This window comes from Rhipicephalus microplus, unplaced genomic scaffold (assembly GCF_043290135.1).
Source record: "Rhipicephalus microplus isolate Deutch F79 unplaced genomic scaffold, USDA_Rmic scaffold_590, whole genome shotgun sequence".
Taxonomy (NCBI): domain Eukaryota; kingdom Metazoa; phylum Arthropoda; class Arachnida; order Ixodida; family Ixodidae; genus Rhipicephalus; species Rhipicephalus microplus.
Window position 1 is genome coordinate 2,762 of NW_027465149.1, and position 7,239 is coordinate 10,000.

The following is a 7,239-nucleotide window of genomic DNA, read 5'->3' on the forward strand; positions in this document are numbered from 1 at the left end:
CCTCCAAAAACGGCGAAGATCCGAGCGGCGCTTCCCACTTTCGCAATCGGCGTCCCGAACTCCGCCCCGGCTGACGCGGTTTACCGTACTCGTGCGACGGTCGCCGGCGAGCACGTGGAAAGACGCCGATATCGTGCCCGAATCGGCTCCGTTCGGCTTCGCCGGAGTGCCAGCACTGGCTCGGCGAAAGACGACGAACATCCGAGCGACGGTTCTCACTATTGCGTACGCGTCGCAAACCCCGCCCCGGCAGACGCACTTTGCCGTACTCGTGCGACGGTCGCCGGCGAGCACGTAGAAAGACGCCGATATCGTGCCGGAATCGGCCCCGTTTGGCTTCGCCGGAGTGCCAGCACTCACTCGGCCACAAACGGCGAACATCCGAGCGGCGGTTCCCACTTAGCCGTCGGCGTCCCGAACTCCGCCCCGGCAGACGCGGTTGCCGAGCTCGTGCGACTAGCGACCGCGAAGCCGTCTCGCGACGCCGCTTTCGTGCGCGGCTCCACTGCGACCTGGGTCACCCGAGGTCGACGAGCAAAAAAGAATGTCGAAAAAATTTTTTTTTTTTTTGCGTCTGCCGGGGTGCCCCTATAATAGCAGCGATAAGCACCCAGACCGCCATGGGTCGCTCGCCCCGGCTGACGTGGTTTTTCGTTTTCCTGCGGTGGTCGTCGTCAAGCACGTCCAAACACGCCACTTTCGTGGGCGCATTCGCGCTCTTTCGCTTCGCCGGAGTGCCAGCACTCACTCTGCCAAAAACGGCGAACATCCGAGCGGCGGTTCCCACTTTTGCGTCGGCGTCGCAAACCCCGCCCCGGCAGACGAGGTTTGCCGTACTCGTGCGACGGTGGCCGGCGGGCACGTCGAAAGACGCCGATATCGTGCGCGAATTGGCGCACCTTGGCTTCACCGGAGTGCCGCCACTGACTCCTCCAAAAACGGCGAAGATCCGAGCGGCGCTTCCCACTTTCGCATCGGCGTCCCGAACTCCGCCCCGGCTGACGCGGTTTACCGTACTCGTGCGACGGTCGCCGGCGAGCACGTGGAAAGACGCCGATATCGTGCCCGAATCGGCTCCGTTCGGCTTCGCCGGATTGCCAGCACTGGCTCGGCGAAAGACGACGAACATCCGAGCGACGGTTCTCACTATTGCGTACGCGTCGCAAACCCCGCCCCGGCAGACGCACTTTGCCGTACTCGTGCGACGGTCGCCGGCGAGCACGTAGAAAGACGCCGATATCGTGCCGGAATCGGCCCCGTTTGGCTTCGCCGGAGTGCCAGCACTCACTCGGCCACAAACGGCGAACATCCGAGCGGCGGTTCCCACTTAGCCGTCGGCGTCCCGAACTCCGCCCCGGCAGACGCGGTTGCCGAGCTCGTGCGACTAGCGACCGCGAAGCCGTCTCGCGACGCCGCTTTCGTGCGCGGCTCCCACTGCGACCTGGGTCACCCGAGGTCGACGAGCAAAAAAGAATGTCGAAAAAAATTTTTTTTTTTTTTTGCGTCTGCCGGGGTGCCCCTATAATAGCAGCGATAAGCACCCAGACCGCCATGGGTCGCTCGCCCCGGCTGACGTGGTTTTTCGTTTTCCTGCGGTGGTCGTCGTCAAGCACGTCCAAACACGCCACTTTCGTGGGCGCATTCGCGCTCTTTCGCTTCGCCGGAGTGCCAGCACTCACTCTGCCAAAAACGGCGAACATCCTAGTGGCGGTTCCCACTTTTGCGTCGGCGTCGCCAACCCCGCCCCGGCATACGCGGTTTGCCGTACTCGTGCGGCGGTGGCCGGCGGGCACGTCGAAAGACACCGATATCGTGCGCGAGTCGATGCTTCTTGGTCTCGCAGGAGGGCCGCCACTCACTCCTGCAAAAACGGCGAAGATCCGAGCGGCGCTTCCCACTTTTTCGTCGGCGTCGCAAACCTCGCCCCGGCAGACGCGCTTTGCCGTACTCGTGCGACGGTCGCCGGCGAGCACGTCGAAATACGCCGATATCGTGCCCGAATCGGCCCCGTTTCGCTTCGCCGGAGTGCCAGCACTCGCTCGGCCAAAGACGACGAACATCCGAGCGACGGTTCCCACTATTGCGTACGCGTCGCGAACCCCGCCCCGGCAGACGCGGTTTGCCGTACTCGTGCGGCGGTGGCCGGCGGGCACGTCGAAAGACGCCGATATCGTGCACGAATTGGCGCTCCTTGGCTTCACCGGAGTGCCAGCACTCACTCGGCCAAAAACGGCGAACATCCGAGCAGCGGTACCCACTTAGCCGTCGGCATCCCGAACTCCGCGCCGGCTGACGCGGTTGCCGAGCTCGTGCGACTAGCGACCGCGAACGCGTCTCGCGACGCCGCTTTCGTGCGCGGCTCCCATTGCGACCTGGGTTACCCGAGCTCGACCAGCAAAAAAGAAGGTCGAAAATTTTTTTTTTTTTTCTGCGTCTGCCGGGGTGCCCCTATAATAGCAGCGATAAGCACCCAGACCGCCGTGTGTCGCTCGCCCCGGCTGACGTGGTTTTTCGTACTCCTGCAGCGGTCGCCGTCACGCACGTCCAAATACGCCACTTTCGTGGGCGCATTCGCGCTCTTTCGCGTCGCCGGAGTGCCAGCACTCACTCTGCCAAAAACGGCCAACATCCGAGCGGCGGTTCCCACTTTTGCGTCGGCGTCGTAAACCCCGCCCCGGCAGACGCGGTTTGCCCTACTCGTGCGACGGTCGCCGGCGAGCGCGTCGAAAGACGCCGATATCGTGCGCTAATTGGCGCTCCCTGGCTTCTCCGGAGTGCCGCCACTCACTCCTCCAAAAACGGCGAAGATCCGAGCGGCGTTCTCCACTTTCGCATCGGCGTCCCGAACTCCGCCCGGGCTGACGCGGTTTACCGTACTCGTGCGACGGTCGCCGGCGGGCACGTCGAAAGACGCCGATATCGTGCCGTAATCGGCCCCGTTTGGCTTCGCCCGTGTGCCAGCACTCACTCGGCCAAAAACGGCGAACATCCGAGCAGCGTTTCCCACTTTCGCATCGGCGTCCCGAAGCCCGCCCCGGCAGACGCGGTTTGCCCTACTCGAGCGACGGTCGCCGGCGATCACGTCGAAAGGCGCCGAATTCGTGCACGAATCGATGCTTCTTGGTCTCGCAGGAGGGCCGCCACTCACTCCTGCAAAAACGGCGAAGATCCGAGTTGCGCTTCCCACTTTTTCGTCGGCGTCCCGAACTACGCCCCGGCTGACGCGGTTTACCGTACTCGTGCGACGGTCGCCGGCGGGCACTTCAAAATACGCCGATTTCGTGGGCGCATTCACGCTGTTTCGCTTCCCCGGAGTGCCAACACTCACTCTGCCGAAAGCGGCGATCATCCGAGCGGCGGTTCCCACTTTTGCGTCGGCTTCGCAAACGGCGCCCCGGCAGACGCGCTCGTGCGACGTACTCGTGCGACGGTCGCCGGCGAGCACGTCGAAAGACGCCGATATCGTGCTCGAATCGACCCCGTTTCGCTTCGCCGGAGTGCTGCCAGTCACGGCGCAGAAAACGGCGAACAAGTGTTTTTTTTTTTTTTTTTCCTAGAATTTGTGTTATAGAAGGCACATTTGATATCGGACGATAATTTTCAACTTTATCACGCGCACCGATTTTCGTGTAGAGGTTTGCAAGTTTATGGGAATTTCTCCACTTGGAATAATGCGATTTAGTAGTACTACGAGAACTTCATGGATGTACTCAAGGGTACGGGGCAAGTCAGTTACGTCAACACCTGCAGATTTTTTACACTTCAAACTGAAAATTGTTGGTTGTGAGTCCTCGTGTGATATTAAAGGCCGATTCGCTAACACATAGAACAAAGAAAGAAAGGAGAAAAAACGCCCGCGCTCGCTCAAGAAACCTGGGTTCGCAACAAGTGGCAACAACAAGCAACCGAGCGAGTGCGCCAAAACCCGTGGCGGCCGAACAAACGCGAAGTCCCAACCGCGTCAGCCGGGCGGCACGGGACAGGAAAAATCACTTCAGCCGGGGCGGCGGGGCACCGAATAAACCTCGTCACCTCGTCGCAGGATAAAAGAGGAAACAAAAAGTCTAAACAGCGTCTGCTGGAGCGAATGCGTAATAAAACAACAACAACAACAAAAAAAAAAAACACCCGCGCTCAAGAAGTCTGCAATCACCACAAAAGGCGACTGTGACCGAGCAGCGTCAGCCGGGCCGTGCGGAAACGGAAAAACCGCGACTACCGGGGCGTCGAGGCACCGAAAAATCCACTTCAGCCGCGGCGAAAAAAAAAACAAAAAGAAAGACGGAGGGGGGGGGGGGAACCACGTCTGCCGGGGCGAAGGAAAAAAAAAAACGCGTCTGCCGGGGCGAGCCCGGGTGCGGCACCACCGGGAAAACTGTGGCAAACAGACATGGCGATCGAGTGAGTGGGCCGCCAGCCAGGCTCAGCCAAAAAGTGCAAAGTCCGAACTGCGTCAGCCGGGGCGGCAAAAACCACGTCAGCCGGGGCGGCGCAAAAAACCGCGTCTGCCGGGGCGGCACGAAACCGCGTCAGCCGGGGCGGCGCGAAAACTGCGTCAGCCGGGGCGAAAGAAAAAAAAAAAAAAACGCGTCTGCCGGGGCGAGCCCGGGTGCGGCACCACCGGGAAAACTGTGGCAAACAGACATGGCGATCGAGTGAGTGGGCCCGCCAGCCAGGCACAGCCGAAAAGTGCAAAGTCCGAACCGTGTCAGCCGGGGCGGCAAAAAACCGCGTCAGCCGGGGCGGCGCAAAAAACCGCGTCTGCCGGGGCGGCACGAAACCGCGTCTGCCGGGGCGGCGCGAAAACTGCGTCAGCCGGGGCGAGCCCGGGTGCGGCACCACCGGGAAAACTGTGGCAAACAGACATGGCGATCGAGTGAGTGGGCCGCCAGCCAGGCTCAGCCAAAAAGTGCCAAGTCCGAACTGCGTCAGCCGGGCGGCAAAAAACCGCGTCAGCCGGGGCGGCGCAAAAAACCGCGTCTGCCGGGGCGGCGCGAAAACCGCGTCTGCCGGGGCGGCGCGAAAACTGCGTCAGCCGGGGCGAAAGAAAAAAAAAAACGCGTCTGCCGGGGCGAGCCCGGGTGCGGCACCACCGGGAAAACTGTGGCAAACAGACATGGCGATCGAGTGAGTGGGCCGCCAGCAAGGCTCAGCCAAAAAGTGCTAAGTCCGAACTGCGTCAGCTGGGGCGGCAAAAAACCGCGTCTGCCGGGGCGGCACGAAACCGCGTCAGCCGGGGCGGCGCGAAAACCGCGTCTGCCGGGGCGGCACGAACCGCGTCAGCCGGGGCGGCGCGAAAACTGCGTCAGCCGGGGCGAGCCCGGGTGCGGCACCACCGGGAAAACTGTGGCAAACAGACATGGCGATCGAGTGAGTGGGCCGCCAGCCAGGCACAGCCGAAAAGTGCTAAGTCCGAACTGCGTCAGCCGGGGCGGCAAAAACCCGCGTCAGCCGGGGCGGCGCGAAAACCGCGTCTGCCGGGGCGGCACGAAACCGCGTCAGCCGGGGCGGCGCGAAAACTGCGTCAGCCGGGGCGAGCCGGGTGCGGCACCACCGGGAAAACTGTGGCTAACAGACATGGCGATCGAGTGAGTGGGCCACCAGCCAGGCTCAGCCAAAAAGTGCTAAGTCCGAACTGCGTCAGCCGGGGCGGCAAAAACCGCGTCAGCCGGGGCGGCGCAAAAAACCGCGTCTGCCGGGGCGGCACGAACCGCGTCAGCCGGGGCGGCGCGAAAACTGCGTCAGCCGGGGCGAAAGAAAAAAAAAAAACGCGTCTGCCGGGGCGAGCCCGGGTGCGGCACCACCGGGAAACTGTGGCAAACAGACATGGCGATCGAGTGAGTGGGCCGCCAGCCAGGCACAGCCGAAAAGTGCCAAGTCCGAACTGCGTCAGCCGGGGCGGCAAAAAACCGCGTCAGCCGGGGCGGCGCAAAAAACCGCGTCTGCCGGGGCGGCACGAAACCGCGTCAGCCGGGGCGGCCGCGAAAACTGCGTCAGCCGGGGCGAGCCCGGGTGCGGCACCACCGGGAAAACTGTGGCAAACAGACATGGCGATCGAGTGAGTGGGCCGCCAGCCAGGCTCAGCCAAAAAGTGCCAAGTCCGAACTGCGTCAGCCGGGGCGGCGCAAAAAACCGCGTCTGCCGGGGCGGCGCGAAAACCGCGTCTGCCGGGGCGGCGCGAAAACTGCGTCAGCCGGGGCGAAAGAAAAAAAAAACGCGTCTGCCGGGGCGGCAAAAAACCGCGTCTGCCGGGGCGGCACGAAACCGCGTCAGCCGGGGCGGCGCGAAAACCGCGTCTGCCGGGGCGGCACGAAACCGCGTCAGCCGGGGCGAGCCCGGGTGCGGCACCACCGGGAAAACTGTGGCAAACAGACATGGCGATCGAGTGAGTGGGCCGCCAGCCAGGCACAGCCGAAAAGTGCTAAGTCCGAACTGCGTCAGCCGGGGCGGCAAAAACCGCGTCAGCCGGGCGGCGCAAAAACCGCGTCTGCCGGGGCGAATGCAAAAAAAACAAAGAAAAAAGCCCGCGCTTAATCAAAAGAAAACAAAGAAAAAAGCTTGCGCTTAATCAAAAGAAAACAAACAAAAAAAGTTCGCGCTTAAGCCTGGCGGTGGAACCACCGGGGCAAACAGACCTGGCGATCGAGTGAGTGGGCCGCCAGCCGGGGTGAGCCAAAAAGTGCAAAGTCGGAACCGCGTCAGCCGGGGCGGCGCGAAAACCGCGTCAGCCGGGGCGGCGCAAAAACTGCGTCAGCCGGGGCGGCACGGAAAAACGAAAACCGCGTCAGCCGGGGCGGCACGAAAAACGAAAACCACGTCAGCCGGGGCGACATCAAAATGAGGAAAAAAAAAAAAAACTGCCTTAGGACACCTGCGTACACTTTCATGCGTTTGGGCATATCTCTCTGTAACACGCGCGCCCCTCGTTACGCGCGGCACTCTGTTTTCTCCGACACCCATATTTCGGCGGCATGTGGCACGCGCGCCCGTCCCTACGCACGGCACACCGCAGTGCTTTCTCGATATTTTTCTTTTCCTCCAACACCGTCATCTATAGGCTTTTAGTGACCTGTTGCTCGTGGCAAAAGTTCGCTAGCTCTGACACCTCTTGCATGCGCACCGTTTTTGCGCACGGTGCTATGCCGCAAAGCACGGCAGTCGCATGCGTTTCTCTCAGGCACCTCTTTTTTGACACAACGCTGTGGTGCTTAGAAACACACCCGCCGCTTTTGCGCACAG